The sequence below is a fragment of the Pangasianodon hypophthalmus genome, chromosome 4, assembly GCF_027358585.1.
Source record: "Pangasianodon hypophthalmus isolate fPanHyp1 chromosome 4, fPanHyp1.pri, whole genome shotgun sequence".
Classification (NCBI taxonomy): domain Eukaryota; kingdom Metazoa; phylum Chordata; class Actinopteri; order Siluriformes; family Pangasiidae; genus Pangasianodon; species Pangasianodon hypophthalmus.
Genome location: NC_069713.1, coordinates 24,403,764 through 24,414,615, shown reverse-complemented (window position 1 = coordinate 24,414,615; position 10,852 = coordinate 24,403,764). Strand labels below are relative to the sequence as shown.

Sequence of the window (10,852 nt, the reverse complement as noted above, 5' to 3'; positions counted from 1 at the left end):
CATCTCGCTTCACAATCACTAGAAGGTGGGATATTGGTGTTTAGTAAATCTGCAGGTAGCGACTGACTCAAAACCTACTTCTGAGCTTATAACTCAGTGTTTTGCATTTGCCAGCGGAGTTTCTGTAGTTTCACACACCGATTCAAGCATCTGGATGCTAAGTCAGAACAGCTTTTAAGACACGTTCACGTTTCTAGTTCCACGTTAAACTGTACACTATCTGGGCCAAAAAAAACTGGTTCCAAACCCACATCCGTGTTACTAACATAGCAGCTGGACTTCTCATCACATATCCTCTTTCTGATTTCCTATCCTTGAGTCAACAAATGAGCAATGGTACTATCATCTCCCTTCACCCCGACTGCAGCCATGTTTCCCTGCCAAATGGAATGAGAGTCCAAAACTATGTGAGAGAAAACAAACCTGGAAAAGGCTCCGCACACTGCATTCTCAATCTCAGCTGGAACTTTCCCTCTCAGCCAGATGGAATGCGGCGTGTGTAACCTGCTGCCGATTGGTCAGCGGGGGTCAGCTGACTGTAGTGGAGAAATCACACTGAGGGAAGGGAAAAGATTGTATCACATCAGAGGGCGAGGGTTTACCGTCATAGTGAGTAATACACTGATGGATCTGATCTCTATGGGAAAACTCGATCCCACACCAAGTGTGTATTTAATTTCATCTGCAGAGCAGCACCTCAGTATCACACTGTGCTGGCTGACACTTCCTCCGAGCTGAACACACACTGTTTTCTTAATGGCTTTCCTGACTGATCAAGATACTTTCACCAAGGGTGCCTGGTGCAGGGCCAAATGCCTGTCTGTTTACACACCCTGGCTGTACACTCAGACAGTAAGAAGCACAGGCGATGACTTCCTGCCAGTTTGTGAGTGTGTGTGTGTGTGTGTGTGTGTGTCTGGCCCGCTATGTATGTGTGGGACCTGTAATTCCAGAGCGCCATCTCCCAGGGTGGCCACTACAAAGCAGACCAAACACCATATGGTGGTAAGATTACTTACGCTCCTCTTCAGCGCTGGTGTCAGCACAAACAAACAAACAAACAAAGTCACCTCAGAAGTGCTTGGGGAACAAGTGAGAATGCCACCGTGGGAGGGTATAAAGAGGCCTCAGAGGAAAAGAGCTCAAACAGGCGTGTGATTAAATCCTTTCCTGTGTATTACACTGTGCACAGAGGAACATTCTCTTCTAGGATCTAAGGGCATACTTTCAGCAGGTCATTGCCAACCTCCAAGCTTGTCACGGCCCATATGAGAGTCATATTTTCTGAGTGAAGGTATTGCTCACAGGGGAAAGTGTGGCGCCAGTATATCACTTATAAATCAACAATCCTCAACCCTAAACATGGTCCTTTTGTATGCACCGTTCATTCATTTTTCATTTCAAAATGAAAATGGATGCTTTTTTTAAATCACAAAATCCTGCAGATTTTTTTTATCCGCCATGTCGTCCTCCTTTACTGTCACACTCTTGCTATTTTTAAAAAGCACACAGTGATCCATTATGCAGTAACGGTAATATTTAATCTACCCTCTTCTTGCTACTCAATAATTGCTGATACACATCTGGGTCATTCATTAATTTTAGCCCCAAAATGAATCTGAAATGATGAAAAACAAGCTTTTTTTGTAATATTTAGGACTATTGTTTTAGAGCCAAAAACTGTTCTGAACATCTCATTTGCATATAAATGAAATGAAACATGAATAAAAGGAATGTACATGGACCAAACATCAGCAGTCAAAATACACTCCATTTCCATCTGGAGAAAGCTGAAACCTAATCAATTCAATTTTATTTGTATAATGATTATAAAAATAGAAAGAATGTTTAGTATGAGCATATTATTGTGAATCAGAGTCCTGGGATGAGGACAGGACAGAGTTTAGGATTACAGCAGCAGTTCTTAGGTACAAATGAATCTACAGTATCTGGGTGAGACTATCCGCTGAAGCAAGGGTGAGTGTTAAGAATGAACTATTTTTGGTACTGGGAGGTGATAACTTACTTTTCAACATGCCTCTCCACTAGTTAGGAAGGTCATTTCCTCTGTGTTCCTCAACTTCAGATCACGGATCACTGAAATACGAGAAGAGCACTACAAGTTCTAGCAAGATTACAAGTGAATGTTACTGTGTGTTTTACAGTTTCAAGACATAAAGACCAGGAGTAACTGTAGCCCTGGATGACTAATGTCATTCCAATGAAGTGCACTGGAAGACTCGGGCGGATTTGAACCCAGCACCTGTCATGGTTGAGGCGGGATATGGAAGGACTCTCATGCATCCGGATGAAGGTGTTGGAAGTAATCCAAAACCCACACTGTTGTACGCCACACAGAAACGCTGCCTGATCTTTTGTTTGTCTTTGTGTGTGTGTGTGTGTGTGTGTGTGTGAGATGTGTCAAGTGCAGACAGAGAGCTGCAGATGGCAGCAGTGCAACAGACAGGGTCATCATGTCACATGAACGTGTAGTAGAGGAATTGCATGGCGCTAATCTCAAATCCAGACAATGAGGAAATTATTGGTACACAGGTAACAATGAACATCCTTGTGAACATGCTCTTACTGGACATGGTGCATGAGCCAAAAATAGTTCCGAGGAAATTAGAAAAAATGGGCCGAGTTTTAGCAAAATCATATAACTGGGGGAAAAAAAATCCATGGTATTTCCTCATTAATGAAAGGACATCCTACGGTTTAGCAGCTGCCCAGCACACTACTTCCTGACAGGGACATGTTATCTGCATCTGTGTATTCTACTCAAACATGTTTTCAGCAGGAAAGAACAAATTCTCAGCTTAATTCTGATGCCACTTTTAACCAAAACCAAAAACATGTACTATCACTTTCTACTCATAATGTTATGTATGAGAGAATCATGCAGCGAGTAAAGGAAGCTGGTTGTTGCGGTCTTCTCGCTGCAGTCCGGTGGCAGTGGCCCAGCTGTCACTGTGAAAACGCATTACTGTAATTAGGTAGCGTACCGCTAATCCACTACAGTCAAAACACTCTGCAGCCATCGTCTGTGCTAGGCAATTAGACAGTTATGCAGACAGAACTGCAGTGTGTAGACATAACTGCATCAACACTTTTCTGTGTGCTGTCTCTCTGGGGAGGTGGACCAGAAGTTTCAACTCTGTCCAAACACTCTGAAATGATAAGAGACAGCTGGTCATGATATTAGATAGGAGCCTTAAATCTAATATCAATCAATAGCCTGACAATGACATGCACTGCATCATGAGGTTTCATGATTTCATAATAAGAAGGATGCGGGGAAAACTATTATACTTATATGCACTTGAAGGCAGACAGACAGCTGTATTTGTGATTAAATTTTTTTTTTTATGCTCCCCTGGGTTCAGGTTTCCTCCGAATACCAGACAAGTTAAACAGAAAAGTTATAACACTTTTGATCAAAACTCTAAACTTACAGTTCTGTCATCTGTCCTTCTGTGTAAAGTACTTTGAAAAATGTGTGCTTAGTCTATCACTGTTTAGTTTCACTCTATTCACCTCTATTCGTGTTCATTACACCTGTGACTGATGACATGGATGTGTCAGCGAAGCTGGCTGAAAAATATCTCAAAATGAAGATCAAATCTAGGGGATGTTTCACTCCGTGTAATCATCGTGACACGAGTGTCACTGATAGACTGCTTGAATCTACACTCTGGGCTAGAAAGAATTCAGCCCCAGCCTCATTTCTTCATACCTCTCTGTGTATTTTATTATGACCACTGGTGATGCTATTTTGCTTCCACAAAAGTCCCAAATAATCCATTTTAATACATTTAACGGCAAATCATTTGATGCAGATGTCGATAAAATCTTATAATGACGTCTTTTTTTTTTTTTTAATCATTGAAAGGGCGTGGATTAGCATTTATACCACCCGCCATAGATCAGTACTCATTTGGAATGGTAAGAGCTAAAATACTTTGTTGTTGTGTGGTGGAGTAAGTCAAACCAACATTTTCAAACTGAGCTCTCCTTGTGTACTGGGAGCATTGTATAAGATACAGTTACACACTCAGTTACGGATATGAGTTCTGATCTTGGTGCTTGAGATTTTTTTTTTTGGACTTACAGCCTCCAATCCTCTGCTTTACTGTGTACATTTATTACCTAAATGTGATGGCTGGCCACGGCTTCATCACTTGAGAGCTGCTTGACTCTCTTAAGGCCTGTAATACAGAATAAGTATCACATCTTTGTGCTCCCTGATGTATGCTTTTTAGCTTACAGACGCAGAAAGGTAATCCATGCTATGAATGTCTATTCGGGCCTTTAATTCTATACGGACAGGGGCAGCAAAACTGCAGCAATAATACTGATACACTGAGAGAAAACCCACTAAAATATTAATGGCCAGATTTTATGAGTGGCTGTAAACGAGAATCTGAATGTGCTGCACTTTCTCAAGTGTTTGTCGAATCTATCAAGAACTGCTTCACCCAGCTAAATCTTTACATCTATTCATCCATCTGTTTCATCTCTGTTATTAATAAGTGCATGGGAACCTTTAAATAAATATCCAATCCTCTCATATAATTTATTTTCCTTTTCATAGATGCTCATAGTGTGGTAAAACTATGGAGTTAATTGTGTGCCATAATGAAAATTAACATTTATTCATTCATCTTCAGTAACCATGGAGAATCCAGAGCCTACCCCAGGAACACTGGGCATGAGATAGGAATATATTCCAGCACCATTCACACTCAGGGGCAATATGGAGTACCCAGTCCACCTACCAGTATGTTTTTGGGAAAACCTGAGAACCAGGAAGAAACTAATGTATATACAAGGAGAACCATGTAAAACTCTGCACAGTAACCCCAGCTCAGAATCCTGTATTCAAAATCGAATTAGAGATGTTGCAAATGCAAGTAATAAGAATTCCTTTGCTTGTGACTTATGGCATTGTTCACGTGTGGGTGGATTTCAGAGGAACGAACTGTAGCACTTCATACAACATGTTCAAATATCTCCATCTGGAATTCTATGCAGGTAGCTATGTTAAATTACATAAGCACTGCTAACAGAAATATAATTCTATTACATATTTAGCTATTGCCTTGGTTGTGGTTGCACATTATTACTAGAAAGTTAACCACATAACGGTCTCCTTAGCCACTTTTATTGCTTTCTTTCCCTGCTAATTCACTTTCTTGCTTCAAAGAATACTCCAGATCATCTATGACGGTAATCATAATGGGTTTGGTAGATTGCTGTTGAAAATTACACTAAGTTAGTTTTTGTTTGTAAATAAAGCTGATAGGATTCCTGTAGTTGTGTACAGCTCTCAGAACTGTATATCCAGTGTTATAGATTCAACAAGTGAATATGCCTGTTGGTTAATTTAAATCAAATGTGTGTATATACAGCATAACTCATTTAAAAGTAGGAGTTTCTACATTGTTTTCTGCTGATGCTGTGAGCAGCCATGTTGATTTTTGATGTCACTTGCTGAACTTAGGGTTGAGGAGAACGTCCTGAGTTCCTAAATAGGAATTCCAACATTGAGGGGCATTTTCTTTGGTTTTTAAGGTCGGAAATTATGAGTCAGGCCTTTAGTCCTGTAGCATTAAAGTCAGAAGGAAAAAAACAAAAGAGAATTTTAAAGGCAAATGAGTGAAAAAGTAAAGAAACGTAAAAGTAAAAAAAAAAAAAACAAACTTTTTTTGTCAAATTATTTGTATTCACAATATCTCTATCAAGTTTTTAATGATATTGCCTGCAGATCTTAGAATTGACTTTCTTTTTTTCTACAGAAAAGCCTTGTATCAAGTGAACATTTATAGGCAGGAAGCAACACTTCCTTTTAACTGTTCAACAAATGGCTGCTGTGAATGATTTCAGAGTGAATCACTGGGAAAACAGTAGCTGCCCTCAAAACAACACTTAGCCATGTGGCCAGTCCTTAGACCAACAAATGTCCTAAAGGCCTGTGAGATTATTTCTCTCTCTCTCTCTCTCACTCACTCTCTCTCTCTCTATGTCTATCTTTTACTGACCTCTCAGGCACACACCAGAGCAAAAGGGAAAAAAAACACAGTAGTGCTATTCTTGAGAGTAGGTATGTGTCAATATTAAATATTCATATCACAATAAGTGCTTTTATCATGATTTACGATTTAAGTGTCTGTGACAATTTTGTGCATCCTAAATATTGCACAGCTATTGGCACGTCTTCCTGAGAGAATGATGGCGGAGCTTGGCCCTGCTGCAGGGGCGCCTTTTAAATGGGGGGGGGGGGGGGGACATATGCCTTTCTCTTTTGCTTTCTCTTCACAAGAAGCACTCTTCCTCAAGATTAAAACTCACTGCAATTTGTAAAGCTTTTGCTCTCTCAGCAGAAACAAAATGTCAAATGACATTTCGGAAAGCTCTGGAACAGTAGCCGCATAGAGAAGGAAAACTCAGCATTGACCTCAGCCCAATATAAAGCTCAGAGCTAATGTTACCCCTAATTGTTTACAGACAGAGCTGAATGCGACTAACCTCAGAAAAAGTCATACCGTTTAGAGTTGTTGTTCTTCTGTAGATGCTAGGTGCTGGTTGCTTGCACCTGGGTGAATAAACCTGCAGTGAAGCTGACAGCTGAATGAGAACGAAGGCTATGAATCTGGGCTCCATGCTGAACACCTCATGTTGTTTTCCTAACAAAGTGATTCACATTCACACGTGCTGATGAACCAGCATGTTGGTGATTTGCTTAAGTTTAGTGTTTCTCACTCAAGCAATAAATGGCTCGTTTCATAAACAAAGGAATGGCAAATATTTACAGTCATAAATTATCCTTGTGTTTTAAACAAATCTCCATATTTGTTTTGGAACTGGCTGCTTTCTACCGTTGCTGTTTTGATACCAATCAGGTCTTACACTGATGTGTGTCTCTGCCTACTCTGCTTAAAGACTACTTTAAGAGTCCTTTCCCCAAAGCACTTAAACACCAGTTCAAGTCTCCTGTCTCTGGGCTCCACTAAGATGCCTCAAACACACTGTAAAACACACACTACATTGCAGCTGTGAAGGATGAATTACACTTCTACGACTGCGTATCTGCTAACATGTCAAGGTGTCATGCGTGGACACTTGCGTAAGTGTCTGCTGTCATACTCGCATGCAACATGTGCGTATACACTAGGGGGAGGGGTCACATGATCCGAACCGGAATTTATAGAAATAGAAAAACAAACAAGAACAGTCTTGGAGCCAAAACAAAGTAGATTTCCACATATCACTGCAGGAATAATAAAAAGAAGCCAACATGGATATAACTTTGATTTGATAAGTGCGGTCAGGAAACTGTGATCAATTGTAAGTCAAATCACAAGCAAAGCATTTCTGATACATTTTCACTCATCTGTATCAGGCGCTGAAGCAACTAGTGTTTAAATCCACAATTCAAGCAATCATGTCATGATAGATGCTTTACATTTTTAAATCAAGTTGGTATGCTGTGTGCTACACCTTTACTCTGAGTTCGTTAGAAGAAAAAAAAAAAAGGCAAAGTGAAATCTTGCAGGATTAAGTTGGCCATTATAACCACAGCTACAGTCAGCCTAAAGCCTCACACTTTCTATTAGAAAATGCCACTATATCATGATCGCAGTTTTCTTTAAGTAAATCCATAATATATTAATGTCATCATGTTGTTGTCACACGTGACACAGACATGAAACGCAAGAGAAAAACTGATCTTCTTGCTCGTGCTGTACATTTATATTTGTAGAAGCGAGAGCTTAAATATAGACGTTTTATTAAAGACACCAGCCTGAGACACTAACTGCATGAGTAGGTTTAAACGGACATTTTTAGAAAGTCAGCAAGCAATTATGTATATGATTTTTAACTTTCAAAAAGGGGTTGGGGAGCATGAGCACACTTTGTGACTGTTTATGCTTGAGATCTATTTGTAAGCATATTACTCTGAAACTCTGGGTACAACCTGTGAAAGAAGGGTCACAGGACCTCGTCATGTTATTTCTAGGCACGCAACTGAACACACCTCCCTGCTAACCAATCAGCATTTGCATGGACGCTGGCTGATGGGCAGCGCCATAAATAAGAACAACACGCATTTTGCTTCTTGGAGCACGGCACGCGAGCGTGTCATGTGGCACACTTAGCCATAAATCCTGTCTCTACCTCGCAATGCAGACATGCAAATGTGCTTTACACAGAAGTATAAATCAGGCCTTACACATACACATACACACACACACACACACACACACACACACACACAAAAGCAATCTGGCATGCCTTGCTCATGCTGTTCTCTCAACAAAGGCAGCACTGATGCTGAAAAAGCTGAAGTTCAGAAGCTGACAGAAAGTCCTTTACCTTATACAGAGGGGGCAGCAGGATATGAACCAAATGCTCAACCTCGAATGCTTGTGTTATACAGATGATTGAAAATGAAAACAGTCATTTAGGCATGTGTGCTGTGTTTCATCTCTTGAGGGCCACACTGTGTTTAGAGTGTGTGTGGGGGAGTGAAGGAACAGGGTCAGGGAAGTTCCAATACAACAGAAGCCTCTTGTGCTGCACCCTTTGCACCTCTGTCTCTCCCTCTGACTTCCCATAACACCTCAGTCTCCAGCTGTCAGTGGTATAGATGTGAAACAATGCCGGGCCTGTGTCCGATCTCTCCGGAGGGCCACGATGACCCTAGGGCACAGTCAAGCTGGAATTACTGCAGTAGAGGCAATTCTTGGAGATACATGGATTTTACTGCCATCTTATTTACAATCACTGAGGACCATTTAGTATAGGTTTGCGTACCAATAGATTTAACCTTAAGTGACACCTCTAAGCCATTGATTCGTGTTACACATACAAGACTATTTGACTAGACCTGGGTTTCCAACCTCTTTAACAATCTAGACCAGCCCACAACATTTTGGATGGATCGGTGTGTGTGTGTTGAGGAATTAGGATGCAAAGTCAGCATCATGGGGGGTCTTCATGGGCATTTTCAAAATAAAGACAAGTTTGGATATTACATTTGGTGTTACATGCCTTTAAGAACTAGTACTGTAGTCTGCGGTACTGCAGATTGTTACCTCATGTATCCTGCTTTCATTCAGCACACTGATTGTGCAAGTCCATTAAAAAGCAAAAAAAAACCACTATCTTTGGAAGATTGAGATTCCAGACAATACCATAGCCATCCATGACAAAATTGGCCATGGTCTCTAAACGGAAGGGATCAGAGAGACACTAGCCAATCATGGTGTCTGTGAGCTTGTGTATGTGGAAGAGGGCAATTAGCTTAATTTTCCCTCCAAATGTGTTCAGCTGGCCTGTGACGTAGCATGAGCAGCAGACTGAAAAGTTTCAGTGGCTTCACATGTCTCAGAGGAAGCAGTAGATAGCCTCCACTCTCCCTGGTTGGTGCATGATCAGGTAGAGATAGCTAGTGGGTGGGAATTAGCAAATGACAAATTTGGGAAAAAATGGGGCAAAAAACAAACAAACAAAAAAAAAACATTAGTATACAATATTGGTGTGTGTGTGTGTGTGTGTGTGTGTGTGTGTGTGTGTGTATATATATATATATATATATATATATATATATATATATATATATATAGTAGTGTATAGACATAGTGTAGAGCAGGATGTGAAGCAAGATAATGCTATGATAATCGCTATAATTGCTACGATGAAAGAAATTGCCTTAAGATTACTTGCATGGCTTGTTAGATCATCTACACTGGTGTTACTGCTTCTGCCATTTTCTCAATATTAACATAGTTTCCTCACCTCAACTCTCATCATCTTCACCATGTTGTGCAAAATTAGAGGAAGTGGTCGGTGCTGGTGCAACATGTTCAGCTCTGCCCTAGCCCCTCAGTGGACCTTTAGTCCTCCAGATGTAAGAAATGTATGCAGGCAAGTATGTACTGCGCTGCTTGTGTAGCTGCCACATCCACACAGGTATGAAGAGTCACAGCAGTATATAACCCAAGCCTTAACTGTGATTGATGGCATAAACTCAGGGAATGGTCATTTGCGAGAAACATGTACCAAAGGAATAATAATATTACTATTTCACCCAGATGAGGATGGGTTCCCTTTTGAGTCTCATTCCTCTCCAGGTTTCTTCCTCATATCGTCTCAGGGAGTTTTTCCTTGCCAGGCTTGCTCATTAGGGAAAAATTCATACACTTAAAACTTATATCTTGAATGTATTTATTTCTGTAAAGCTGCTTTGTGACAATGTCCATTGTTAAAAGCACTATACAAATAAAACTGTATTGAATTGAATTATGCACATGTTGGTAGAGATAGTCAGAGAGGTAGGGACGATCCGTATAATTTCACAAGGCAGGGTTTTGTCAGCCAAAGTGTGTGTGAAAGAACAGCAGAATCGGTGAGGGCGTATTTGGAGATATGGTGAGGTGCTGCTGTGTGTTGGTTATCCAGGGAGCTTGTTTCCCAACCTCTCTGCCACATTGTTGGGGTTCAGTAGTTGTGAATCGCTGGACTTCATCTCCTCAAATAAGAGTATACAGTCAGGTCCATAAATATTGGGACAGTGACACAGTTTTGGTAATTTTGCCTCTGTATACCACCACAGTGGATTTGAAATAGAGCAGTCAAAATGTGACTGAAGCGTAGACTTTCAGCTTTAATTCAAGGGGTTTAACAAAAATATTGCATTAACCGTTTAGGAATTACAGCCATTTTTTACAGAGTTCCTCCATTTTCACAGGCTCAAAAGTAATGGGACAAACTAATATAATCATAAATATTAGGATTATTTTTATTACTTGGAGGTAAATCCTTTGCAGTCAATGACTACCTGAAGTCT

At 40.5% G+C, this 10,852-nt stretch overlaps 1 long non-coding RNA gene across 3 annotated transcripts in view; it reads right to left on the bottom strand.

Moving 5' to 3' along the window:
* The window catches only part of LOC117597085 (uncharacterized), a 99,574-nt gene that overhangs the window by 4,581 nt on the left and 84,141 nt on the right, over positions 1-10,852 (bottom strand). For all 3 annotated transcript variants that reach the window (XR_008301685.1, XR_008301684.1, XR_008301686.1), the window contains one exon: positions 424-555. This is a non-coding gene — a long non-coding RNA (uncharacterized LOC117597085). The remainder of the gene's footprint in view (positions 1-423; positions 556-10,852) is intronic.